This window comes from Choloepus didactylus, chromosome 24 (genome assembly GCF_015220235.1).
Source record: "Choloepus didactylus isolate mChoDid1 chromosome 24, mChoDid1.pri, whole genome shotgun sequence".
Lineage (NCBI taxonomy): Eukaryota > Metazoa > Chordata > Mammalia > Pilosa > Megalonychidae > Choloepus > Choloepus didactylus.
The window spans coordinates 18,152,646-18,179,795 of NC_051330.1; the positions used below are offsets into that span (position 1 = coordinate 18,152,646).

A 27,150-nucleotide genomic window follows, 5' to 3' on the forward strand; every position below is an offset into this window, starting at 1 on the left:
CAAAATAAAAGCAGAGGATTTTTGGAGTTCTGGTGAACACAGAAAGGGGAAGGGCGGAGATCAGGCCTTGAGGCGCATATGCAAATCCCAAAGCAAAGCTGATCTCTCTGCCCTGTGCACCTTTCCTTAATGGCCCTGGTTGCTTTGTCTATTAGCATTTCAATAACCCATTAGATCTCTGAGGAGGGCCTTGTTTTTTTTTTTTTTTTTAAATCCTTTTTGCTTTTTCTAAAACAATTACTCTAAGAAGCTCAATACAGAAAGCTTCAAAGAATTGAAATTTGGGCACGTCAAGTCAAGAGCAGAACTAAGAGAGCTCTGAGACAAAAGGCAATAATCCAGTGGCTGAGAAAATTCACTAAACAACACAATTTCCCAAGAAAAGGGGGGTGTCCGCTCACAGCCACCATCCTGGTGGACAGGAAACACTCCTGCCCATCGCCAGCCCCATAGCCCAGAGCTGCCCCAGACAACCCAGTGTGACGGAAGTGCTTCAAATAACAGGCACACACCACAAAACTGGGCGTGGACATTAGCCTTCCCTGCAACCTCAGCTGAATGTCCCAGAGCTGGGAAGGGGGAGCAGTGTGAATTAACAGAGCCCCATTCAGCCATCATTTGAGCAGACTGGGAGCCTCCCAACACAGCCCAGCAGCCCAGAACTGCCCTGGGGGGACGGCACTCACCTGTGACATAGCACAGTCATCCCTCAACAGAGGACCCGGGGTGCACAGCCTGGAAGAGGGGCCCACTTGCAAGTCTCAGGAGCCATACGCCAATACCAAAGACTTGTGGGTCAGTGGCAGAGACAAACTGTGGCAGGACTGAACTGAAGGACTAGACTATTGCAGCAGCTTTAAAACTCTAGGATCATCAGGGAGATTTGATTGTTAGGGCCACCCCCCCTCCCCGACTGCCCAGAAACACGCCCCACATACAGGGCAGGCAACACCAACTACACACGCAAGCTTGGTACACCAATTGGGCCCCACAAGACTCACTCCCCCACTCACCAAAAAGGCTAAGCAGGGGAGATCTGGCTTGTGGAGAACAGGTGGCTCGTGGACGCCACCTGCTGGTTAGTTAGAGAAAGTGTACTCCACGAAGCTGTAGATCTGATAAATTAGAGATAAGGACTTCAACTGGTCTACAAAACCTAAAAGAACCCTATCAAGTTCAGCAAATGCCACGAGGCCAAAAACAACAGAAAATTATAAAGCATATGAAAAAACCAGACGATATGGATAACCCAAGCCCAAGCACCCAAATCAAAAGACCAGAAGAGACACAGCACCTAGAGCAGCTACTCAAAGAACTAAAGATGAACAATGAGACCATAGTACGGGATATGAAGGAAATCAAGAAGACCCTAGAAGAGCATAAAGAAGCCATTGCAAGACTAAATAAAAAAATGGATGATCTTATGGAAATTAAAGAAACTGTTGACCAAATTAAAAAGATTCTGGACACTCATAGTACAAGACTAGAGGAAGTTGAACAACGAATCAGTGACCTGGAAGATGACAGAATGGAAAATGAAAGCATAAAAGAAAGAATGGGGAAAAAAATTGAAAAACTCAAAATGGACCTCAGGGATATGATAGATAATATGAAACGTCCGAATATAAGACTCATTGGTGTCCCAGAAGGGGAAGAAAAGGGTAAAGGTCTAGGAAGAGTATTCAAAGAAATTGTTGGGGAAAACTTCCCAAATCTTCTAAACAACATAAATACACAAATCATAAATGCTCAGCGAACTCCAAATAGAATAAATCCAAAAAAAACCCACTCCGAGACATATACTGATCACACTGTCAAACATAGAAGAGAAGGAGCAAGTTCTGAAAGCAGCAAGAGAAAAGCAATTCACCACATACAAAGGAAACAGCATAAGACTAAGTAGTGACTACTCAGCAGCCACCATGGAGGCGAGAAGGCAGTGGCACGATATATTTAAAATTCTGAGTGAGAGGAATTTCCAGCCAAGAATACTTTATCCAGCAAAGCTCTCCTTCAAATTTGAGGGAGAGCTTAAATTTTTCACAGACAAAGAAATGCTGAGAGAATTTGCTAACAAGAGACCTGCCCTACTGGAGATACTAAAGGGAGCCCTACAGACAGAGAAACAAAGACAGGACAGAGAGACTTGAAGAAAGGTTCAGTACTAAAGAGATTCGGTATGGGTACAATAAAGGATATTAATAGAGAGAGGGAAAAATATGGCAAACATAATCCAAAGGATAAGATGGCCGATTCAAGAAATGCCTTCACGGTTTTAACGTTGAATGTAAATGGATTAAACTCCCCAATTAAAAGATATAGATTCGCAGAATGGATCAAAAAAAATGAACCATCAATATGTTGCATACAAGAGACTCATCTTAGACACAGGGACACAAAGAAACTGAAAGTGAAAGGATGGAAAAAAATATTTCATGCAAGCTACAGCCAAAAGAAAGCAGGTGTAGCAATATTAATCTCAGATAAAATAGACTTCAAATGCAGGGATGTTTTGAGAGACAAAGAAGGCCACTACATACTAATAAAAGGGGCAATTCAGCAAGAAGAAATAACAATCGTAAATGTCTATGCACCCAATCAAGGTGCCACAAAATACATGAGAGAAACATTGGCAAAACTAAAGGAAGCAATTGATGTTTCCACAATAATTGTGGGAGACTTCAACACATCACTCTCTCCTATAGATAGATCAACCAGACAGAAGACCAATAAGGAAATTGAAAACCTAAACAATCTGATAAATGAATTAGATTTAACAGACATCTACAGGACATTACATCCCAAATCACCAGGATACACATACTTTTCTAGTGCTCACGGAACTTTCTCCAGAATAGATCATATGCTGGGACATAAAACAAGCCTCAATAAATTTAAAAAGATTGAAATTATTCAAAGCACATTCTCTGACCACAATGGAATACAATTAGAAGTCAATAACCATCAGAGACTTAGAAAATTCACAAATACCTGGAGGTTAAACAACACACTCCTAAACAATCAGTGGGTTAAAGAAGAAATAGCAAGAGAAATTGCTAAATATATAGAGACGAATGAAAATGAGAACACAACATACCAAAACCTATGGGATGCAGCAAAAGCAGTGCTAAGGGGGAAATTTATAGCACTAAACGCATATATTAAAAAGGAAGAAAGAGCCAAAATCAAAGAACTAATGGATCAACTGAAGAAGCTAGAAAATGAACAGCAAACCAATCCTAAACCAAGTACAAGAAAAGAAATAACAAGGATTAAAGCAGAAATAAATGACATAGAGAACAAAAAAACAATAGAAAGGATAAATATCACCAAAAGTTGGTTCTTTGAGAAGATCAACAAGATTGACAAGCCCCTAGCTAGACTGACAAAATCAAAAAGAGAGAAGACCCATATAAACAAAATAATGAATGAAAAAGGTGACATAACTGCAGATCCTGAAGAAATTAAAAAAACTTATAAGAGGATATTATGAACAACTGTATGGCAACAAACTGGATAATGTAGAAGAAATGGACAATTTCCTGGAAACATATGAACAACCTAGACTGACCAGAGAAGAAATAGAAGACCTCAACCAACCCATCACAAGCAAAGAGATCCAATCAGTCATCAAAAATCTTCCCACAAATAAATGCCCAGGGCCAGATGGCTTCACAGGGGAATTCTACCAAAGTTTCCAGAAAGAACTGACACCAATCTTACTCAAACTCTTTCAAAACATTGAAAAAAATGGAACACTACCTAACTCATTTTATGAAGCTAACATCAATCTAATACCAAAACCAGGCAAAGATGCTACAAAAAAGGAAAACTACCGGCCAATCTTCCTAATGAATATAGATGCAAAAATCCTCAACAAAATACTTGCAAATCGAATCCAAAGACACATTAAAAAAATCATACACCATGACCAAGTGGGGTTCATTCCAGGCATGCAAGGATGGTTCAACATAAGAAAAACAATCAATGTATTACAACACATTAAAAACTCGAAAGGGAAAAATCAATTGATCATCTCAATAGATGCTGAAAAAGCATTTGACAAAATCCAACATCCCTTTTTGATAAAAACACTTCAAAAGGTAGGAATTGAAGGAAACTTCCTCAACATGATAAAGAGCATATATGAAAAACCCACAGCCAGCATAGTACTCAATGGTGAGAGACTGAAAGCCTTCCCTCTAAGATCAGGAACAAGACAAGGATGCCCGCTGTCACCACTGTTATTCAACATTGTGCTGGAAGTGCTAGCCAGGGCAATCCGGCAAGACAAAGAAATAAAAGGCATCCAAATTGGAAAAGAAGAAGTAAAACTGTCATTGTTTGCAGATGATATGATCTTATATCTAGAAAACCCTGAGAAATCAACGATACACCTACTAGAGCTAATAAACAAATTTAGCAAAGTAGCGGGATACAAGATTAATGCACATAAGTCAGTAATGTTTCTATATGCTAGAAATGAACAAACTGAAGAGACACTCAAGAAAAAGATACCATTTTCAATAGCAACTAAAAAATCAAGTACCTAGGAGTAAACTTAACCAAAGATGTAAAAGACCTATACAAAGAAAACTACATAACTCTACTAAAAGAAATAGAAGGGGACCTTAAAAGATGGAAAAATATTCCATGTTCATGGATAGGAAGGCTAAATGTCATTAAGATGTCAATTCTACCCAAACTCATCTACAGATTCAATGCAATCCCAATCAAAATTCCAACAACCTACTTTGCAGACTTGGAAAAGCTAGTTATCAAATTTATTTGGAAAGGGAAGATGCCTCGAATTGCTAAAGACACTCTAAAAAAGAAAAACGAAGTGGGAGGACTTACACTCCCTGACTTTGAAGCTTATTATAAAGCCACAGTTGCCAAAACAGCATGGTACTGGCACAAAGATAGACATATAGATCAATGGAATCGAATTGAGAATTCAGAGATAGACCCTCAGATCTATGGCCGACTGATCTTTGATAAGGCCCCCAAAGTCACCGAACTGAGCCATAATGGTCTTTTCAACAAATGGGGCTGGGAGAGTTGGATATCCATATCCAAAAGAATGAAAGAGGACCCCTACCTCACCCCCTACACAAAAATTAACTCAAAATGGACCAAAGATCTCAATATAAAAGAAAGTACCATAAAACTCCTAGAAGATAATGTAGGAAAACATCTTCAAGACCTTGTATTAGGAGGCCACTTCCTAGACTTTACACCCAAAGCACAAGCAACAAAAGAGAAAATAGATAAATGGGAACTCCTCAAGCTTAGAAGTTTCTGCACCTCAAAGGAATTTCTCAAAAAGGTAAAGAGGCAGCCAACTCAATGGGAAAAAATTTTTGGAAACCATGTATCTGACAAAAGACTGATATCTTGCATATACAAAGAAATCCTACAACTCAATGACAATAGTACAGACAGCCCAATTATAAAATGGGCAAAAGATATGAAAAGACAGTTCTCTGAAGAGGAAATACAAATGGCCAAGAAACACATGAAAAAATGTTCAGCTTCACTAGCTATTAGAGAGATGCAAATTAAAACCACAATGAGATACCATCTAACACCGGTTAGAATGGCTGCCATTAAACAAACAGGAAACTACAAATGCTGGAGGGGATGTGGAGAAATTGGAACTCTTATTCATTGTTGGTGGGACTGTATAATGGTTCAGCCACTCTGGAAGTCAGTCTGGCAGTTCCTTAGAAAACTAGATATAGAGCTACCATTCGATCCAGCGATTGCACTTCTCGGTATATACCCGGAAGATCGGAAAGCAGTGACACGAACAGATATCGGCACGCCAATGTTCATAGCAGCATTATTCACAATTGCCAAGAGATGGAAACAACCCAAATGTCCTTCAACAGATGAGTGGATAAATAAAATGTGGTATATACACATGATGGAATACTACGCGGCAGTAAGAAGGAACGATCTGGTGAAACATATGACAACATGGATGAACCTTGAAGACATAATGCTGAGCGAAATAAGCCAGGCACAAAAAGAGAAATATTATATGCTACCACTAATGTGAACTTTGAAAAATGTAAAACAAATGGTTTATAATGTAGAATGTAGGGGAACTAGCAGTAGAGAGCAATTAAGGAAGGGGGAACAATAATCCAAGAAGAACAGATAAGCTATTTAACGTTCTGGGGATGCCCAGAAATGACTATGGTCTGTTAATTTCTGATGGATGTAGTAGGAACAAGTTCACTGAAATGTTGCTATATTATGTAACTTTCTTGGGGTAAAGTAGGAACATGTTGGAAGTTAAGCAGTTATCTTAGGTTAGTTGTCTTTTTCTTACTCCCTTGTTATGGTCTCTTTGAAATGTTCTTTTATTGTATGTTTGTTTTCTTTTTAACTTTTTTTTCATACAGTTGATTTAAAAAAGAAGGGAAAGTTAAAAAAAAAAAAAAAAAGAAAAAAGACAAACAAGGAAAAAAAAAAAAAAGATGTAGTGCCCCCTTGAGGAGCCTGTGGAGAATGCAGGGGTATTCGCCAACCCCACCACCATGGTTGCTAACATGACCACAGACATAGGGGACTGGTGGTTTGATGGGTTGAGCCCTCTACCATAAGTTTTACCCTTGGGAAGACGGTTGCTGCAAAGGAGAGGCTAGGCCTCCCTGTATTTGTGCCTAAGAGTCTCCTCCTGAATGCCTCTTTGTTGCTCAGATGTGGCCCTCTCTCTCTGGCTAAGCCAACTTGAAAGGTGAAATCACTGCCCTCCCCCCTACGTGGGATCAGACACCCAGGGAAGTGAATCTCCCTGGCAACGTGGAATATGACTCCCGGGGAGGAATGTAGACCCGGCATCGTGGGATGGAGAACATCTTCTTGACCAAAAGGGGGATGTGAAAGGAAATGAAATAAGCTTCAGTGGCAGAGAGATTCCAAAACGAGCCGAGAGATCACTCTGGTGGGCACTCTTACGCACACTTTAGACAACCTTTTTTAGGTTCTAAAGAATTGGGGTAGCTGGTGGTGGATACCTGAAACTATTAAACTACAACCCAGAACCCATGAATCTCGAAGACAGTTGTATAAAAATGTAGCTTATGAGGGGTGACAGTGGGATTGGGAATGCCATAAGGACCAAACTCCACTTTGTCTAGTTTATGGATGGATGTGTAGAAAAGTAGGGGAAGCAAACAAACAGACAAAGGTACCCAGTGTTCTTTTTTACTTCAATTGCTCTTTTTCACTCTAATTATTATTCTTGTTATTTTTGTGTGTGTGCTAATGAAGGTGTCAGGGATTGATTTAGGTGATGAATGTACAACTATGTAATGATACTGTAAACAATCGAAAGTACAATTTGTTTTGTATGACTGCGTGGTATGTGAATATATCTCAATAAAATGATGATAAAAAAAAATACAGTTAGTATCATCCTCTACCATTTAGTCTGATTTACCTTGGTCCTAACCAAGGCCATTTCATTCATATCTCTAATTGAAGTCTAATCACTTTTTCATCTTCTTTAACATTTGCTGTATCAGGTAATGTTGACATCCATAGCTACAAAACTCTAACTCTGGGTCTCAGGTGTTGTCCAGATACCTGAGTTCCAGGGACCTACCAGGTTATACACAAGAGCTCAGCATCACAGAATCTAGAAATAAGCATTACAACTCAGGAATAGAGGTAATTGCTGTAAGAGCTTACAATCTAGGAACCATTACAGTTAGCCTTCCCCTAATAACATATGCTCTCAGATTCAATTCTCAGAGTTTGCCCATATTTAGTCCATAATTAGTGAGGCATTACAATGTCTGTCTTTTCATTTCTGGCTTATTTCACATGACATACTGTCCTCAAGGTCCATTTACCTAATTGCATACTTCACAACTTCATTTCTTCTTGTGGCCACTCAATATTCCACGGTATGTATACACCACAGTTTACCATTCTGTTCATCAGTTGGTGTACCCTTAGGCCATCTCCATCCACTGTGAATCATGAATACTTCCACCATAAATGCCAGTGTACAAATGTCCATTCATGTTCCTGTTCTCAGTTCTTCCAAGTGTATACCCAGTAACAGGGTTGCAGGACCATATGGCAACCCCGTGCTTAGCTTCTTGTAGAACCATCACAGTGTCCTCCAGGTGGGCTGCACCATTCTACTTCCCCATCAGCAGTGATTAGGTAAATCCCTCTCTCCACATTTTCTCCGGTTCTTGTAACCCTCTGTTTATTTTTTAAATGTTGAATACTAAGTAAACAATCAGTAGTTCCTGGTATAATCACATAGTTATACATTCACCACCACAATCTATATGTGGACATTTCCATTTATTCTGCAAAAAAAAAAGAGGAAGAGGAGAAAAAAAGACAAAAGAAAAAATAAAAGAAAACAAAATGATGAATAAAAAAAGAAAATAAGAAAATAATACAAAAGGCATTTAAAAAATTCAAACAAAAAATACAGATTGCTTCATGAATTTGCATGTCATCCTTGTGCAGGGGCCATGCTAATCTTTTCTGTATCATATCAACTTTAGTATATGCGCTGCTGAAGCAAGCATGTTCACAGGCTTTTGTTGTTTGGGAAGTTGGCAAAGTTCAAGCCCTTAATTGTCACTGAACAGAGATCACTGTCCACTGTTCTCTCCATCTACAGAGCATGAAGGATGGAAGACAGTCTTAAGAACTTTCCAGTGGGGAGGACTGCATGATATGCCATAATATGGAGAGATGAATGGAGCAGAGAATCATGGAATTTTTGTAAATATTCCTGGGGCTAGGAGTTGAGAGAGTAGCTATCTCAAGACTAACTCAGCAAATTGGATTGAGCAGAAAATATTGGTGACCTATGCAAGGTTTTCCCAGGCATCCCAGACATGGGTGACCTGCCCACCCTGACCTGCCCACCCAGCCATCCACTCACCCGCATCCTCACTTGATGTTGAATCCATGCTGGAATAGGGTGATTTCTATGAGCACCAAGAAGAGGTTGTTGGTCTCTTGTTTCTTCCTAAGATTCTGGGATGAGACAGGTGTAGATGGTATAGATGATGATTATTCAGAGTAGATGACAGACTCGTCTTAGTGCCTCTAAGCCCGTTGGTGTTGGTGAGACTTCTGACCAGCTTGTAGAAGTCTGCCCTTCAGAGACCAAGCAGGCAAAGGGGCCAGTAGATCTCTCAATGGCCCCTCCTCCTGGTGCCAAAAGCAGTGTACCTGCACAGCATTCCACAAGAGGGCAATGGATAAGCCAGATGGGCTCCATACATGCTCCTAACTTCCTCTTTGCTCATGCCTTCTTCCTCTATGACTTCCACCCCCAGGTTGATTCCTACCAAGCATCCCTACAGCTCTGTCCCTAGCTCCAGCACCCCTGCTTATTCTGTGATGGACTTGTGGGCCATGTTGGTGGCTGGCATGTTGATGCTGGCAAAGATGTGGCATCCATGTTGTTGATGACTGTTATGGGGTCAGTGTCTGAGCCTTAACTGACAGGCTGACAGGGTCATTGAAATTGAAGTCTCCATCAATGACAGGGATGAAGCAGATAGTGCAACATGCAGTATGGGTAGGAAAGCCAACAGGATCTTGTACCTCCAGTATCCATTTCATCATCACATTGGCCTTTGGGAGCTGTAGCATGCGGTACATGACCCCTGGATGATAAGTAATTATAGCACCCCTCCTCCACTTACAATTGGGGACACTAAAGCCTGTAGTGGAAAGGTGGCAGCAAATTGCCTAAGGACACCAGCAAGTTGATTCCTGGGCCAGGTCCCAGACATTGCATCCTACTTTCTTATCCTGCCCAGAAATGACCTTCTTCAACCCCAAGCTCCAATATCCCCATATCCGCTCACATTCCATGGCAGCCAAGGGTACCTTATGGGCCAGTGTCAGATCACAGGGGGTTGGTAACTGTCATATCCTTGGTCATCCTACTTCTACCCTCCATGGGACATCCCACTTTCTTTCAAATTGGGGGAGGGGGTCAGGAAGGCAGGTAAGTCAGGCTAGAGCCAAGAACAGATGATTGGGAGCAGGACAGCATGTGGACAATATATGGAAAAGAGGAATGTGCCCCACCAGGTATGTAAACTGAGACCCCTCTATTGCCTGCACATGCCCTCCCCTTGGGGGTATCCCAGACCTGTACAGAGGCACTGGTTTCTCTGGCTGATTCCCCAAAGATGGTGAAGGTACCTGTTCATTCAAGTGATGGCCAGGGAATGATCTCAAAGGCCATAGTTACCTGGATTAAAGGGTTCTCAACAGTGTTGAGACCCTCATAGAGTCCAAATGGTAAATGATGGGTCATGGTGATGCTGATTCATATGGGGGTGCTGGAGAGTGTTTGATGCATTGACACCAGGAAGTAATGCCACATAGCCAGATTGATGCTCATCTTTCTCCTCCCTGCCAAAGTCTCTACTGCCACCGCCTGTGTCTCTGTCTCCATTGTGTCATTTTCTTCTTGGCCTCACTGTCCTTTCTTCCCTTTGTCTGTGTGATTGGCAGCATCTTTTATTTCATTAAAGATGCCAAGGAGCTCCAGTGTCTCTTGAGTCAACTGCAGCTACATGGCTCTATTAATAGGATACTTGACATTTCTTTAGAGTTGTCAGGAGTTACCTTGATAAAAGGGAAACTGAGAAGTATGACCCTATTGGATTCAGAGGTCATGACATAAGGCACCCTCCTCCTCCCACCCCAAGTGCCCCAATATGCCTGGCAACCCAGGTTAAGGTCCTCAGTGCGAGGAATTTGTGTGGTCAATGGTAGTTGAAGGTGACCATGATGATGTTGCTGTATGTAGAGATCTCCTCCTTGTTGTAGATATAGAGGCCTAGAAAGTTGGCTATCTGTCTGCTTCCATGAGGAAGGCACCTCCTTAGATGCAGATCATGATGAGCAGTTCTCCAGAAACTGATAAAAGAGGGGAAAAGACCCAAAGGCCCAGAGATGCCCTGCCTGCACTGCTCCTTGGTTAATTCCCTCTTCCATTTAGAGGGTGGTTCCCTGTGGCCATGCTAAGGCCTGAGAGACATGCTGCAAGGAACTACCCTGTTATATACTTGGGTACCAGCCATGAGAAACCCCTTCCACTACTGCCTCCATGCTTCTGTGCTGATTTCAGGAAAGTTTGTACTTTGAACACTCAGACATAACCAACAGGGGAGGACTAGGTGCCTGGTGGTTCCTGTAGGTAACAGAGAGCTGGAGGAGAGTGGGGAGAGTGAGCCAGATCCTGATCTTGCCCTGCAGGATCTGAACATTGAGGTGGAGGCAATTCTCATCCCCATAGGTATTGGCCTGGGGGATGGTGGTCTGCAGGCCTTTTGAAGTCCTTGGCTTTCAGGGTCTCTACAGGTGAGAGGAGGGACTGGCATAAGGATGGCCACTGGCCATGCAGCCCCAGCCACAGGGTTATGCCAAGCCCCTGCCTGCTTGTACTGTGCAGCTAGGGTGTTGCAAGGGGTTCTCCATTGTTTTAGTGAGGCACAAAATGCAATACTTCTGAAGATGCTGACAGTCATCAAAGAGGTTTAGCTTCTCTTCAATGCCTACATTAAGCCTTCTTTCATGTATACTGCACCCAACTGTGAGTGAATGTGGATTAGGTGAGGCCTGGAAGGCTTAGTTTGCTGGAATCAGGAAAGGCCAACCAGAGCAGGCCCCATGGTGCTCAGAAGCTCCCCAGAGACAGCTTCAAGGGATGGGGAAGAGGAAAAAATCTGTATCTGACAAAGAACAAATCTACATTTGAGACCAAGGCAGGGCCTTCTGCCACTGCACACTTTGCTTGAACAACCAGCTTTCTGCCCATACCCTCTCCTGAGGGTCCTGCTCACTGAATCTCAAAGAAAGCCTGTTCTACCCATGACCCTTTCCACAAAGCTTCTAGGAGGGCCAGGATAAGTTGCTGGAGGCTTGGGTTCTGGTTATGACTGGTCAACTGCGACCTTGAGCTTCAGTTTCCTCATCTGTAACATGAGTGACAATAGTGTTTCCCTCTTGGTCCTGTTTGCCTTCAGCCTTGTTGAGATCACAAGAGTGGTAGATGCTCATAGTACACTAGTTAAATGGATGGAATTTTTGTTTCCATCCAACTGCGAGCTTCCTGAGAAGCGGGCCCTTCTTTTTCTTTCATCTTGCCCTACAGTGCTGAGCTGGAACTGGGAGCCTGAGGTTCAAGTCCTCACAGGCCCTGTGATCCCTGCTGGGAAACATCCCACAAGGAGGGTTCTCCCCACCACTCCTGGGCCATCAGAACTGCTGCTGTGTTTACAGCCCTAGCCTTGAGCTGATTTCAATTAGGTTAATACAGCTAATCCTCACAAGGGTCCTTGAGGTTGTTGCTTTCTTCTGCCCATATTCCAGGAGGAATTGAGTCTCAGAGTCTTTCCTGTTTGAAGTCACCCTCTTGGGAAGCACTTATCTGGCCCCAGAGCCAAGCTCTTCTCCCTTCCCAGTGCTGCTTCCCATCCCAGGACAAGTGTGGGAACAGATCCACTTGTCCCATGTGGCTGTGGCAGTTATCTACTTCCTGGTTTTCACCTGTGTCAGGGCCCAAGGTGGGTAAGGGAAGGACAGCTCACATTCCCAGACCAAACTTCTGATTCAGCCAAGAGTGATTAGCCTCATTTTTCCTAAATCCTCCCTCTTGAAACAAAAATCTTTTTAAATAACTCAACAAAAAATATTGAACCACAGAATCCTCATCAACTGGGTTCCAGAAAATATTCTCCAGAGGGTAGACAAAATAGAGGGGCCAAGGTGGCTCATGTCCAGTACCAAAGCTGCCTCCAGTCACAACCTCTCTGCCAAATCAGTTTTATGTATGATTTCAATTCTTGCTTAAAGGGCATGGGGTCCTTTTCAAAAGAGGAAGTTTACAACCAGTGATGTCATCCACTTTATTCCTTTATAGGTGAAGAAGCAAATGCACAGAGAACTTCAGTTATGATCTCCAGGCACCAATGCTAAAAGTGCAGCAGAACTGGGCCTAGAGTCAATTCTCCTTACATTCATCTACTCAATTTAGAAATTCACACACAAACACACACACACACACACACACACACACACACACACACACACAGAGTTATTATATGTTTGTATGTATATATATGCAAGTATATGTATGTAAAATATGTGTATGTATTCACTTTTTTCCTTGAATATGTTAGACTGTCAGGCTAACTCAAGTTATTCAGGTCCTAATCTCAGGAATCTGTGAATGTTATCTCATATAGTAAGAGAACCTTGGCATATGTGATTAAGTTAAGGTACTTGAGATGGGCATTTTGTCTTGGATTATTTGAGTTTCAGAGGTCTGAGGTCTCAGAGGATGGGCCTCATGTATGGTCACTTTAGGATACTACCATCCTCTCCTCTGTCATCTCTACTTGTGAATGTCAGTTCCATGAAAGTGTCAATGTGTCTGATTGGGTCACATGTCTTCCCAGTGAAGAGGGAAGTAAATGACATGATCAGGAGCCACACAAAACCACATGGGATGGAAAGGGGCATTTTCCCTAAAGGAGTGGATATAGATAAACATGAGTTGTTCCTGATCCTCTCAGAGTAAAGTCTGCCTGTGGTGCAAAATTGGGCACTGATTTTGGCAGTTCTGATGGATGATGTCTATGCATAGAGATAGGGGACTAGATGCAGGGTCATGTTCTGGAAAACATGTAAAACTCTTAAATAGAGGACTGCTGTCTGTAGGAAAGCTATCTGTAGAAGAAAATAATTGCTTGAAACAAAGTATGCAGATAAATTGACAAGTAAATGTTACAGAAATGAGATAAATCATGCTTCCCTTATGAATTTATGTTTGAATTTCAATAATTTGCAATGTGCATTTGATTCTTTATGAGTTCTTGTTTTAGAAATTCAGGGAAGAGTATGGAAACCCTTTGTAAGGGACACTTTCCCCATAACACACTCCTGCACACATCCTGGACACTGTCTGACAATAAAACTGGTGGGGCCTGCAGAGGCTAAGGACCTCTCTGTGAATTTAGTAGATACAACTACATCTCTAGGAATGCAGGACATGCTTCATTCTGAGGAGTTTTGGACCATAAGGAGTTCATGTGTGTCCTCTACTACACAGTCCTCGCATTAACAATTCCAGGAGGGTTCACAGATGGGATAGCCCTAAAGGCTGCCAGGTGGACAGTTACTTCAAGCTGGAAACAGGCTCATCGTCTGTCCCCAGAGTGCCCTATAAATATCTAGGTGTTATGATATGAAAATGTGGAGAATTCCTGCTTAGCTCTTCCTTAAAACCATGTCTGCATGTCTGCCCTAGTTGACAGGCACAATCTTTGGTACAAGGCAGAGCATTCTACAGAGCTCCTTGTGATCTGTTGTGAACACCAGGATGTTGACATGCTGAAGCCACTCTGCGGTAGCCACTGAAGCCAAGGAGATCTCACTGACAACCACAAGGAAGCCTTATTATGAGTTTGCCCTGAAGACTTCTTGCCGGGCTGAGACAGCACCACTACAGATATGAGTCTTGGTCCAGATTTCTGCTGATTAAAATCACTTATTTTCCTATTACATACTCATCTATTAAAGAAAGCAAACAAAAAGGCATGCCTTTCTAAGTCTTTGCAAATTAGCACCTGTGAGTACTTTCCTTCAGAACTTGGGCTGCCTAACAACGCATCTAAAAAATAGTCTAAGGTGAAAACATAAGGCTCTCTCTGGTCTTTTCTTTGCACATGTATTATCCTGGGCTTGAGTGCATGCCTTTGGAATCTCCCATCTATGAAGGTCAGAATGATCCCAGGCCTCAGGAAATGGTCTCTCTTTCCAGCTGAAATAGCCACCCTGCATGTCCCAAAGGTGGAACTCTTTTGCCCCAGGCAGCCACAACTTGATTACTCTTCCTCAGGGGGCTCCAGATGTCCTGCCAGCTGCCCCACATGCAGGACTAGCTCTGGGACAGCAAGCCAGTGACAAGTGTTGTGATTCAGTCCTTCAGGCTGCCATTGGAACAACTGGCACAGATGCACATACACCCAAAATGTGCACAAGGTTTACTCTGCTCTCTCCAGAACCAGAACTTGAGACCCACTGGGAGCATAGGATTGATGCATGCTGACTGGGAAGGTGATGAGGAAAGGGCCTGCAAGTGTGCTGTGAGGTCTTCCTGTGAGATTTGCCTACCAATTTTAAGTTGCCTTGTTCTTGTTGGCACTTGCAACTCTGTTTCCAGGGCTTGAAGAAAGATGGTTGTACCAGTTTTTGTTTGTTGTCCAAAACTTCTGTCAGGGGATGGAACCTAGAAGCATCTCACTCCATCATCTTGGGGATGTCACCTCATTTTTTTCAATTGAGATTATTTGCAAAGAATACAATTATCCAAAGATCCAAATTGTACAATCAATTGCCCACGGTACCATCATACAGCTGTGCATCCATCACCAAAATTATTTTTTTCAATTTTTAAAGCATTTTCATTACTCCAGAAAAGAAATAAAGGCAAAAAAAGCAACTCAAATCTTCTCATACCCCTAACCATGCCCCCTCCATTATTGATTCATAGTATTGGTATAGTATGTTTGTTAGTGTTGATGAGAGAATGTTGAAATACTACTAACTGTAGTATATAGTTTGCAATAGGTATATATTTTTTCCTATATGCCCCTCTATTAATAACTTATAGTTATAGTGTCATACATTTGTGCTACTTCATGAGAGAGATTTCTAATATCTGTACAGTTAATCACAGACATTGTCCACCACAAGATTCACTGTTTTATACATTCCCATTTCTTAACTTCCAACTTTCCTTCTGGTGACATACGTGACTCTGAGTTTCCAATTTCCACCACATTCACAGATAATTCAGCACTATTAGTCATTCCTACAATGTGCTGCCATCACCTCTGTTCACTTCCAAACATTTAAGTTCACTCTAGTTGAACATTCTGCTCATAATAGGAAACCGCTCCCCATTCTTTATCCCCATTCTATATCCTGGTAACATATTTCATGTCTATGAGTTTACATATTATAATTAGTTCATAACAGTGAGACCCTGAAATATTTGTCCTTATCTGTCTGTCTTATTTCACTCAATAGTGCCCTCAAGGTTTCTTCATCAACCCATTTTTTTAAGATGGTTTTGTTCACACATCATATGTTCTGTCCTAAGTAAACAATTGATCATTCCCTGTATAGTCATGTATTTATGTATTCACCACCATCACCACTATCTATATAAGGACATCTACATTTCTTCTACAAAGAAGGAGGAAGAGTCAAAAAAGGTAGAGAGACAAAAGAGTAAAAAGAAAGAGAAAAAAAACACAAAACATAACAGCTAGGAAGGGATAAAAGGAAAGATAGCATTAAACCAAAGTAGAATAAAGAGTCAGACAACATCATCAATGCCAGGAGTCCCATACCTGTCCCCTATGTCCCCTGCCACATGCATTTAGCTTTGGTGTATTGCCTTTGTTACATTAAATGAAAGATATTACAATGTTTCTATTAATTACAGTCTATTTTGCATTGATTGTATTTTCCCCCAATCCCACCCTACTTTTAACACCTTGCAAGGTTGACATTCATTTTTTCTCCCTTATGAAAAACTAATTTGTACATTTTATCACAATCTTTGGGCACCTTAGGTTTCACTGAGTTATATAGTCCCAGTCTCTGTCTTTCATCTTTTCTTCTTGTGTCCCACATGCTCCTAACTTTCCTCTTTAAACCTTACCCACAGTCATCTTTGTTCAGTGTACTTACATTGCTGTGCTACTATCTCCCAAAATTGTGTTCCAAACCTCTCACTCCTGCCTTTTCCTTTCTGGCTGTAGGGCTCCTTTTAGTGTTTCCTGTATCTTGTTCACAAACTCTGTCATTGTTTGTCAGAGAATATTTTAAGCTCTCCCTCATATTTGAAGGACATTTTTGCTGGATATAGGATTCTTGGTTGGTGGTTTTTCTCTTTCAGTATCTTAAATGTATTACACCACTTCCTTCTTGTCTCCATGGTTCCTGCTGAGAAATCCACACATAGTCTTATCAAGCTTCCTTTGTATGTGATGGATTGCTTTTCTCTTGCTGCTTTCAGTATTCTCTCCATCTTTGATGGCTGATAATCTGATTATTAAATGTCTTGGCATAGGCCTATTCATATCTATTCTGTTTGGGGTATGCTGTACCTCTCGGATCTGTGATATAATTTCTTTCATAAGAGAAGGGAAATTTTCATTGATTATTTCCTCTATTATTTCTTCTGCCCCTTTTTCTTTCTCTTCTCCTTCTGGGACACCCATGACATGTACATTCCTGCATTTTATGCTGCCATTCAGTTACCAGAGATGTTGCTCATACTTTAACATTCTTTTCTCTATCTGTTCTTCTGTATGTAGGCTTTCAGTTGTCTTGTTCTCCAGTACCTGAATGTTTTCTTCTATCTCTTGAGATCTGCTGTTGTATGTCTCCATTGTTTTTCATCTCTTGTATTGTGCTTTTCATTTCCATAGATTCTTCTAGTTGTTTTTTCAAACTTTCAATTTCTGCCTTGTGTTCACCCAGTGTTTTCATTATACATGTCATCTATTTTGCCATATCTTCCCTAAACTTTTTGTATTGGTTTAGCATTAGTTGTTTTAATTCCTGTATCTCAGTTGAAGTGTAAGTTTGTTCCTTTGACTGCAGTATAACTTTGTTTTTCTTAGTGTAGGTTGTAGTTTTCTGTTTTTTAGGCATCTGGTTTCCTTGGTTACCCCAATCAGGGTTTCCCAGACCAGAACAGGCTCAGATCTCAGAAGGGGACAATATTCAGTATCAGGTCTCCCTGAGGGTTTGTTTTAGAAGTTTGCTACACCCTTGAGTCCTCAATCCACTGTGCTCTTCTGTGCAGCAGGTGGTGCTGTCACTCCACATTGGTGTAAGGAGGTGGGGCCCATGGCTGTTTTCCTCCAGGCTCTGGGGTCTGGCTCTGAATGGAAGATGGGTGGTAGAGCTTGGCACCACCTTTTCCTCTTAGGGAAGATACACCCCCTGGGGAGATATCATTTGCATTTGAATAGTCTCTCTGATTCTTCTCTCTCCACCTTTGTCTGGGTCAGAGAGCTATGAGCTAAAAATGGCTGAGGCTTTCTCCACTGAGCCCAATAAGGGTCAGAAAATCCCCCTTTAGGGCTAGTCCACAGCCACCCTCAGTTTCACCCTTCAGCCAGAAATAGCACCCAGTCCTCTGGGCTCTCCCTCCCTCCCAGAGAGGTCCTCTGGCTCTTGTGGTTCAGTCAGCTCTCTAAGGTCAGTCATCACTAAAAGCTTCTGTCTGCTTGTTGGGGATTGATAGCTTATATTGTGCAGTCAACATCTGTTAATTAAAACCTCAGTTGGAGTTTGGCTGAGGTACATTCATTTGGTCAGAGAGTGCTGCTCTCTATCACAGTGAGGCTTTGCAGTTTGGGATTCCATGGGGGAGAGGGGCTCTCAGCTCAGGTCTGCAGTTTTTACTCACAGATTTCATGGTGTGATCTTGGGCATTCCTCCCAATCCAGGTTGGTGTATGTGTGGACAGTCACATTTGTCCCCCAGCAGTTATTCCAGATTATTTACTAGTTGTTCCTGGTTGTTTATTAGTTGTTCCAGGGGGACTAACTAACTTCCACTCCTCTCTGTGCTGCCATCTTCTTCCAATTCCACCTCATTGTTTTTTAATGTGTAATTTATGTGCACAAATTTCACCCTTTTTGCATACTATTTCCATTGTTTTATCAAGCGGTACAGTCATGTGACATGATAAGGAACACCCAAAAATTTCCCTTTTACTCCATTGTCTTCATCACACCCTCCCTCTCAAAACCCTAGCCAGTCTGGCTCTATGAGCAGGCCTACAAACTGCATTGAAAGATCCAGACAAGAAAAACTTCCCAACAAAGGAGAGCTGTGAAAAATACTTGAGATGAGCCAAAGATGTGAAAGAAATCATGTTGCAGGGAATAAAGCCCTGGAAGTCACCACAGCAGAGTCAAGCTGCAACTGTTTCAGGATAAAGACACATCTCCTGTTAGCTAAAAAGCTGTGGTGACAGCAAATCCTCCTGATAATCTAGAGCATATGTATACTTGTGAAACTCTGGGTGACCTAAAATATTTGTTTAAAAGAAAATCTTCCTTGTAAAATTAGTTATGATGCTCCTTGTTATCTATTTTCCCATACTTTAACATGCTCTTTAGTAGCAACCTACCAAAGTAATCTCTTCTTGCAGGGGGCATATTCATATGCTGCTTCTGTAAACCAGTCTTAACTTCTGGATTTGTATCCAGCTGCCTATCTCTAGTGTCTCTAGGTTGCCATGGTGGGTATCCCCTTTACAGGGGCAAACTTAATAGTTCTCAAGTCATTAATAATTAAGATGCAAGAGTAATACAGTGTGTTATACACCAAAAATATTACCAGAGACAATCCTGTCACTGTTTAGTAAATTTAACCCAACCAGAGCATCATTTTGTTTTCTTTGCTTGTATTTCTAGTAACATGGTACTATGTTATTCCTATCAGATAAATACAATATTCTTTATTACTGAAAGAATAAAATTTGAACATGTCCTAGAATAGTTTAGCTTCCCCAGAATATAGGAAAGTGAGCCAGAAGGCTTCACTTTGTTGGGAACAGAAAAATCATTCCCTGCTACACATTCCTTCCTTGATATGCAAAATGGGACAGTTCCCTCTGAAATTGTAAACAAACCATTGCTTTACTCATTAGTGAATGGTATAGAATGGAATAGAATCTGAAACCTGAAATATATTGTCAGCCCTAACAGAACCCAATAAATCTGATAATCATGTAGCTGTTATATTTGTCCCATTTATAAGCCTTAAAAATGTAATTGCCAAAATAAATGCATTAAATGATAGCTATCACAGTGTAATACTAGTAAATGCAGGAATGGTTTTAATGTGCAAAGCAGTATTACAGAATAAAATAGCCTTAAATTCCTCGCCAACGCTCAAGGGGAAACATGTGATGTAGTCAAAATAAAATTTTGTACCTATACCATTAATGAATCTGGAAACATTTCTTCTCTCCTAGATCACCTAAATGACAAAGTTCAAGCTAAGACTATTCTAATTAATAATTTAATTTCTATTCAGTTGGCTAACTTCAGGAATAAGATCGTGGTTACTCTTATTCAAACTGTGCTTGCAATCTTCCTGATCATTGTATCTATTCTCATTCTAGTTAAATGCCTTTTGTCTCTATGTACTAGAATTAAATCTCAAACTTGTATGAAAGTTTTTTGTCTTCCAGGACTGCCAAGAGTGATCCACTCTTCCCTAAAGGAAATCAACAATATCTATAAGATATAAGTCAGAAATTCCACTAGATGACCCCTTAATGTTGCCACACTTTTTCAGCAGGATGTAGCCAGAAGGAATGACTGGCCAACTCCCAAGATTGGAAATAGATATTGTTTTAAGGGGGAAGCCATTACAGTAACTTTTAAAATATAATCTTAAAACTATAAGCAAGGGAATCCAAGATGGTAGATAAGGAGACACAGAGAAAAATTCTCTTCCATGAAAAACACTATATAAGGGACAGAAAGTGCTCTATAACAGCAGTTCTGGGGTTCCACTGGCTGGGCAGTCACTTCTAAATTCACAGTGTCTACTTGGAGAAACTGAGAGGCTGAATTTAAAGGCAGGTGAGTGTTTAGCCTGGAATGTGACCAGGAAATGGGTGGCTGGAGGCAGGTGATGTTGGGAGGGGAATAGCCTTCCATGCCCTGGGCACCTTCCACAGTACCTGGTATAGGTAATAACCTTTCACAGATCCATGGCCAAGAGCCCCTGTGCCAGGGACTGGCCATTGTAGCAGGCAGATGATCATGGAAAGGGGTAGATTTCCATGCCCCATGCAGCCATTTTGCAGCTGAATGGGAAACAACCCTTCACAGACCTGTGGCCAAGAGCTTCCTTCAGGGAATTCAAGATTCAGCAGGTTTGTGATGGTGTCCACTCTTGCTCCACAGAAGCCTGTGGTGTCCATATCCTAGAGGCAGAAGTGGCCCACAGAAGTGTCAGGAGCCCTATCCCAGTCCCAGGGACTTGTAGGCAACCAGCAGGGAGAGACAGTGGGACATTTGAGCTAGAAGGCAAGACACACAGCTCTGAATCCCCAGAGTACTCCAACTGAGCCCTGGGAAGGACCAGGACCACTATACCTTTGAGCAGTCTGCCTGTCAAACTTCATAGGTCATACCCCCAACCACAGGGCTGGCAGTCCCCAGAGCACATGGAAAATTACTGCACTGATTGGACCTCCACATGGTTTGGAACCCCAGTCAGTGCACAGACAAATTTGGGGAGAAGGGCTTGAGGGCAAAAGGTGGCTCATGGCTGCCATCTGCTGCTATGTCAGGGAAAGTGCACTACAACAAGCTATAGCTTTATCAAATTATAGACGTATTTTCAAATAATTCTGCATATCCTAAAAGAACCATATCAATATAAGCAAATGCCAAGACACCAAAAACAACAGAAAATGGTAAAGCATGTGTAGAAAGCAGAAGATATGGATAATCCAAATGTGCAAATTAAAAAGCCAGAGGAGACACAGAACTTGGAGCAATTGATCAAAGAAGTGCATGAAAACATCAGTGTCATAAAGGACATGAAGAATACCCCAGAAGAGCATAAAGAAGAATTTGCAAGAGTAAATTTAAAAATAGCAGATCAAATATTGGAGGGAGGAAGAAGATGGTGGAATGGAGAAGAGTGGAAGTTAGTTAGCCCCCCTGGAACAACTAATAAACAACTAGGAACAACTAGTAAATAATCTGGAATAACTGCTGGGGGACAACCATGGCTGTCCACACATTGTACACCAACCTGGATTGAGAGGAATGCCTGAGATTGCAGCATAAAATCTGTAACTAAAAACTGCAGATGTATGCTGGAAACCCCTTTCTCACATGGCAGCCTGAACTACAAAACCTCACTGTAGTAGAAAGCAGCACTCTCTGAACCAGTGAATGCACCTCAGTACAGCTCCAATTGGGGCTTTAATTAACAATTGTGGACTGGTCAATACAAGCTACATATCCCCAAAAAGCAGACAGAGGCTTTTAGTGATGACTGACCTTAAAGAGCCGGAAGACTTCTCCATCTCAGGAGTGGGCGGTGCAGATGACCAGGTGCTATCTCTGGCCAATGGGTGAAACTGGGAGACTGTGGACTGGCCATGAAAGGGGGCTTTCTGTCCCCTTTTCTCTCTGTCAACCTGAGCAGCTCAGTGGAGAAAGCCTCAGCCATTTTCAGTTTGCAGCACTGACCTAGACAGGGATGGAGATAGCAGAGTCAGAAAGAAAAACAACATATTTAAATGCAGATGATAATTCCGTAGGAGGTGTATCTTCCCTAAGAGGAAGGAGGTGGTGCACAGCTCTACTTCCAGCCTTCCACTCAGAACCAGACCCCAAAGCCTGGAGGAAAATGGCTAAAACAGAAACTAAGGGGGCCACACTTCCTTATACCAGTCAGGAACAACGTACTGACAGGCACCATGTGCTGGACAGGTTAGGAAAAGCACAGTGGCTGGAGGCCCCACAGGATGTGTCAGTCCTCTAAGACACACCCTCAGGGAAACCTGATACTGAATACTGCCCCTTTCTGAGATCTGAGCCCATTCTGGTCTGGGAAAACTTGACTGGGGTAACCAAGGAAACCAGAAGCCTACTCAACAGAAAACTACAACCTACACTAAGAAAAATGAAGTTTCAGCCCAGTCAAAGGAAAAAACTTATACTTCAACTGAGATACAGGAATTGAAACAGCTAATGCTAAATCAATTTTAAAAGTTTAGGAAAGATATGGCAAAACAGTTGAAGGGTGTAATAAAAACACTGGGCAAACATAAGGTAGAAATTGAAAGTTTGAAAAAACAACTGGCAAAATCTAGAGAAATGAAAGGCACATCACAAGAGATGAAAGACACAATGAAGACATGCAACAGCAGATCTCAAGAGGCAGAAGAAAGCACCCAGGAACTGGAGAACAAGACACCTGAAAGGCTACACAAAAAAAGAGCAGATAAAGAAAAGAATGGAAAACTATGAGCAACATCTCAGGGAATTGAATGACAATATGAAGAGCATGAATGTACATGTCATGGGTGTCCCAGAAGAAGAGGAGGAAAAAGGGACAGAAGCAATAATAGAGGAAATAACCAATGAAAAATTCCCATCTCTTATGAAAGACATAAAATTACAGATCTGTGAAGTGCTGCATACCCCAAACAGAATAGATCTGAATAGACCCAAGCCAAGACACTTAATAATCAGATTTTCAAGCATCAAAAACAAAAAGAGAATCCTGGAAGCAGCAAGAGAAAAGCAATCTACCACATACAAAGGAAGCTTGATAAGACTATGTGTGGATTTCTCAATAGAAACTATGGAGACAAGAAGGAAGTGGCATGATCTATTTAAGACACTGAAAGAGAAAAACTGCCAACCAAGATCCTATATCTGGCAAAACTGTCCTTCAAATATGAGGGAGAGTTTAAAATATTCTCTGACAAACAGACAATGAAAGAGTTTGTGAACAAGATACCTTCTCTACAGGAAATACTAAAGGGAGTGCTACAGCCAGAAAGGAAAAGACAGGAGTGAGAGGTTTAAAACACAATTTTGGGTGATGGTACCACAGCAATGTATGTACACTGAACAAAGATTTCTGTGGGCATGGTTGAAAGGGGAAGGCGAAGATCATGTGGGACACAAGAAGGAAAGAGGAAAGTTAAAGACTGGAACTGTATAAGTCAGTGAAACCTATAGTGCTCAACAATTGTAATAAAATGTACAAATATGTTTTTACATGAAGGAGCACAAATGAATGTCAACCTTGCAAGGTTTTAAAAATAGGATGGTATTGGGGAAAAATACAATGAATGCAAACTAGGGACTATAGTTAACAGAAACATTGTATTATGCTTCCTTTAATGTAACAAAAGCAACATACCAAATCTAAATGCATGTTGGGGGGTGCCTAGGGAAGCGGTATGGGACTCTTGGTATTGGTGATACTGTCTGACTCTTTATTCTATTTTAGTTTAATTCTATCTTTCCTTTTGTTGCATCCTAGCTGTCATGTTTTCTTGTCTTTTTTCTTTTTCTTTTGTCTCTCTACTTTCTTTGACTCTTCCTCCTTCTTTGTGGAAGAAATGGAGATGTCCTTATATAGATAGTGGTGATGGCAGTGAGTACATAAATATGTGACTATACCTAGATCCATCAATTGTTTACTTAGGATGGAATGTATCATGTGTGGACAAAACCTTCTGAAAAAAAAATGGATTGATGAAGAAATCTTGAGGGCATTATATTGAGTGAAATAAGCCAGACACATAAAGACAAATATTGCAGGTTCTCACTGATCTGAAATAATTATAATATGTAAACTCATAGACATGCAGTAGAAGTTACCAGGATATGGAATGAGGCTAAAGAATGAGAAGCAGTTGCTTATTATGAACAGAATGTTCAACTAGGTTGAACTTAAACATATGGAAATGGACAGGGGTGATGGTAGCACATTGTGAGAATAACTAACAGTGCTGAATGGTGTGTTAATGTGGTGGAAAAGGGAAGCTCAGAGTCAGAAATTTCACCAGAAGGAAAGCTGGAGGTTAAAAGATGGGACTCTATAAAACAGTGAATCTTGGGCAATGTCCATGATCAACTGTACAAATATTAGAAATATCTTTCATAAACTGGAAAAAATGTATGACACTATAACTAGAAGTTAATAAAAGAGGGGCATATAGGGAAAATTATATGTATTGCAAACTCTATACTATAGTTAGTAGTATTTTAACACTCTTTCACCAACAGTAACAAATATACTATACCAACACTATGAGTCAATAATGGAGGGGGGTAGTTAGGGGTATGGGAGGATTTGAGTTTCCTTTTTTTGTCTTTATTTCTTTTCTGGAGTAATGAAAAAGTTCTAAAAATTGAAAAAATTTGTGGTGATGTATGCACAGCTCTATGATGGTATGGATGGGCAATTGATTGTACACTTTGGATCTTTGGGTAATTGGTATGTGAACAATCTCAATAAAATTAAGTTTTTAAAAAAATAGCAGACCTTATGGAAATAAAAGTTACTATTGATCAAATTAAAAAGATTTTTGAGAAACCTAACACCAGATTTGAGGTGTTAGAGGAATGAGTTTTTGAACTCAAAAATAAGGTGATGGAAAGAGAAAGCACAAAAGAACAAATGGTGAAAAAAATTGAGAAATTTGAAATGGATGTTAGGGAAATGATGGACAACATGAAGCACATAATTTGGTGTTCCAGAAGGGGAAGAGAAGAGTAAAGGCCTAGGAAAAGTATTAAAAGAAATTGTTATGGAAAATTTCCCAATCCTTCTAAATGACATAAATATGCAAATCAAAGAAAACCAATGAATTCCAAATAGAATAATTCCTAATAAACCCACTCTGAAACATTCTGGAGAGATTGTCAAATGCTGAAGAGAAGGGGAAAGTTCTGAAAGCAGAAGAGAGAAGCAATTTGCCACATACAAGTTAAAGCACATAAGACTAAGTCCTGATTACACAGTGGGCATCAGGGAGGTAAGAAGGAAGTGGTACGACATATTTAAAATTCTGAAAGAGAAAAATTGTCAGCCAAGAATTCTTTATTCAGCAAAGCTCTCCTTCAAAATTCAGAGAGAGATTAAATTTTCACAGACAAACAAATGCTGAGAGAATTTGCTAACAAGTGACCTGCCCTACAAGAAATACTAATGGAAAAACTCTATTGGCTGAGAAAAAAGAAAGGAGAGAGAGGTCTGGAGAAGGGCACAGAATTAAAGGGTTTTGGTAAGGGTACCTTAAAGAAAATAAAGAGACAGAGGGAAAAATACTTCTGAGAGATAAAACAAATTATAAGATGCCTGATTCAAGAACTTCTTTTACAGTAATAACATTGAATATTAGTGGATTAAACTCCCCAATTAAAACATATAGATTGGCAGAATGGATTAGGAAATATGAACCATCAAATGTTGTTTACAGGAGATGCATCTTAGACCCAGTGACACAAAGAAATTGAAAGTGAAAGGACAGAAAAAAGTGCTCTAAGCAAGATACAACAAAAAGATAGCAAGGATTGTAATACTAATTTCAGATAAATTTGACTTTAATTGCAAGGATGTCATAAGAAACAAAGAAGGACACTATATATTAATAAAAGGGACAATTCTCCAGGGAGAAATAATCATAAATGTTTATGCACCCAATCAAGGTGCTCTAAAGTACATGACACAAACATTGGCAAACCTGAAGGAAGCAATAGATGTTCCCATGATAATTATGGGAGACTTCAATACATCAGTCTCTCCTATAGATGGATCCAACAGAGAGAGGATCAATAAGGAAATTGAGAACCTAAACAATGTGACAAATGAATTAGACTTAACAGACACATGTAGAGCATTATCTCCAAAATTACCAAAATATACATTCTTCTCTAGTGCTTGTAGAACTTTCTCCAGGATAGATCAAATGCTGGGGCATAAAACAAGCCTCAATAAATATAAAAAGATTGAAATTATTAAAGCTCATTTTCTGACCACAATGGAATACAACTAGAAGTCAATAACCATCAAAGATCTAGAAAATTCACTACTATCTGGAGGTGAAAAAACACACTCATAAACAATCAGTGGGTCAAAGGAGATATTACTTGAGAAATTGATAAACATCTCAAGATGAATGAAAATAAGAACACAACATATCAAAACTTGTGGGATGCAGGGAAGGCAGTATTGAAGGGGGAATTTATAGCTCTATAGCATACATTAAAAAGGAATAAAGAGCTAAAATGAAAGAACTAATGGAACAACTGAAGAAGCTAGAAAATGATCAGCAAACAAATCCTACAGCAAGTAGAAGAAAAGAAATAACAAGGATGAGAGCAGAAATAAATGATATGGAGAACAGAAACAACAGAGAGAACAAGTAAAACCAAAAGTTGGTTCTTTGAGAATATCAACAAGATTGACAAACCCTTAGCTAGACTGAAAAATTAAAAAAGAGAGAAAACCCAAATAAGCAAAATAATAAACAAGAGGGGG

General features: G+C 40.7%; 1 non-coding gene across 1 annotated transcript; it reads right to left on the minus strand.

The window, feature by feature from the left end:
• Window positions 1-8,460: 8,460 nt before the first annotated feature.
• LOC119520146 lies at window positions 8,461-8,565 on the minus strand. The gene has a single exon (XR_005214139.1). It is a non-coding gene; the product is annotated as a U6 spliceosomal RNA (small nuclear RNA).
• Between the last annotated feature and the right edge of the window lie 18,585 nt (window positions 8,566-27,150).